Source organism: Labeo rohita, chromosome 18 (assembly GCF_022985175.1).
Source record: "Labeo rohita strain BAU-BD-2019 chromosome 18, IGBB_LRoh.1.0, whole genome shotgun sequence".
In the NCBI taxonomy this organism is placed as follows: Eukaryota; Metazoa; Chordata; class Actinopteri; order Cypriniformes; family Cyprinidae; genus Labeo; species Labeo rohita.
This window is the reverse complement of record NC_066886.1, coordinates 7,347,022-7,349,438: the sequence shown is the minus strand read 5'-3', so window position 1 is coordinate 7,349,438 and position 2,417 is coordinate 7,347,022.

Here is a 2,417-nt window from a genome sequence, read left to right as displayed (position 1 = left end):
TACGATGTTTGCATTAATTCCAGGTCGTTCTTTCGGGGAAATGCCAAGAGGCATTGCATGCCAGCTAACAATAAACACAGGAAAACAAGAATTCAAATATTTACGCCTTTGTTCTGAAAGCTTCACAGGTTTTACCAGTTTAAATAAACTCTAATGTTTAAAATTTAGCGTGGCATATTTCATGTTGCCCTTATGAACAAATGTACAAAAATATACCTGCAAGCAGCGATTACCAGGGTTCAAACACTTTAAGGCATTTAAGCACAAAAAAGACATTATGTAGCAAGCCTGTAACCACCTAAATCAATGATTTTAAAAAAGCATTTTTGGCAAATCCAGGTAATGTACTACAGAAATATGTTTTTTATTTAACGTTTATGACTCTTACAGCAGCAGCTGTGGTCTAATCTCCTTAAAACTTTACATGCTTGTTTAGAATCACCTGTTGCATTTGTTTACCAGGTTTTGTGAAGTTTTGAGTTTTCATTTAGACTTTATAGGATTTTGGGTACGTTTTGATAGACCCCTTTTCTAAACAATGCCGTTATAGCTTACCAAAGGGTAAATTCCAATATTTTTTGATAGTTTTTGATAGTTTTTTTTTGATAGGACTAGTTCGTAAAAGTAGTTTTTTTTTTTTACATCTTCTCAATCATTTAACAAATGATTTGATTGACAGCAGTGGTTCTAGAGGCAAAGTTGTCCAGAATGAGGATTTTTTATCATATGATACAAATATCGCATGTATGTGCGAAAAATGTACAATCGTTTATGACCTTGAAAATTTGATATCGCAATCTCCACGTAAAACTGTAAGTCATAGAGACTTGAAACTTGGGGGGGATGGTAGTACTCACACCGCCTACAATGTGACCAAGACTTGCAGCAATCAGCCTGATGGGGGCGCTCATAAGAAATCGCACATAACTGATAAACCATCAGACGCAGACTCAAGTGTCATATCATTGGAATCCATGGCTCACGTCGTGTCGGACAAAATGCATGCATTGATTTTATTGTGAGCAAAATTTTCGGATATTTTTTATTCTACTTTTGCAAACTATTTTGTAAGATTCTCTGAAGAGCAAATAACAATAATTATCAAAAAAGGTCTAACTTTCGACTTCAACAAAAGGGACGCCAAAACATTTGAAAGGGGCAGGGCTACTTTTAGTAAAATGCCTGTAACTCCTAAACTGAATGAGATATCTCCGCCTAAAAATCACTGAGCGTGGCCACTTGGTGGCGCTATTAGAGGGAAAAAACATGAAAATGGTTATAACTGCGTAACCATTTTGTCCTTTCAAGATGAAAATCGGTGTGCTCGGTCTTGGTCCAAAGTGCCACAAGTGTCTATAAGGACATTTGCGTATCTCAAAAAACATGCCCGCTATTGGCCGATGAAGTTTGAGCACCTGTTAGACAAGGTTACTGGAGGCCTATCGGAATGAAACTTGGCGGGCTTGCGTTATCCTTGGCGGGATAACGCATTTTTAAAGGTCATAAACGATTTTACGTTTGCACTTTTTTTTTTTCGCACATATGCGCAATATTTGTATCATATGATAGAATTCTTCATTCTGGACAACTTTGCCTTTAGAACCTATGATGTCAATCAAATTGTTTGTTAAATGATTGAGAAGATGTCAAAAACCTACTTTTGTGAACTAGTCCTAGGTTTTTTGCTCAGTCTGGAAAAAAAAAAAAACACTGCAGTACAATTCTCTGCACTCTCTAGATCAATAATTATCCAAAAAATGTTGACATTGTGGGTCAAATTACAGGTCACCCTGCTTGGCCTCACTTCCTTTCCTTTTCTTTTTTCCTTTAAGAGGTCATTTAGAAAAAGGGGCCTGTCCAAATTTACCCCAAATCCTATAAAGCCTAAATGAAACCTCAAAACTTCACGAAACCTGGTGAGCACAAGCGACAGGAGATTCTAAACAAGCATGCAAAGTTTTAAGAAGATTGGACCACAGCTAGTGCTATAATAGCTATAAACATAAAAAAACCCATCATATTTCTATGCTTAATTATCTGGATTTGCCAAAAATGCTTTTTTAAATAATTGATTTTGGTGGTTACAGGCTTGCTAAATAATGTTTTTTTTTAAATGTGCTCAAATGCCTTAAAGCGCTTGAACCGCAGTAGTCGCTGCTTGCAGCTACATTTCTTCTCTTTGTTTCCCAATAGTGGCTAATGAACCGGAAGTCTCACCCCTGTAGAGAAGTAAATAGGAAAATGAAGCCAAAACCCTTTAGACTATTTAGAAATCCTGGCCAGCATAAAGAGGACGTATGGTCACTCTAAATACGTCAGACTTGTCATTTTTTTAATCATCTTTTTACACCCCCTTGTGGACTACAAGTAGTACTACAGTTAGAGCACTAAGTATTACACCGCACGTTAATGGACAA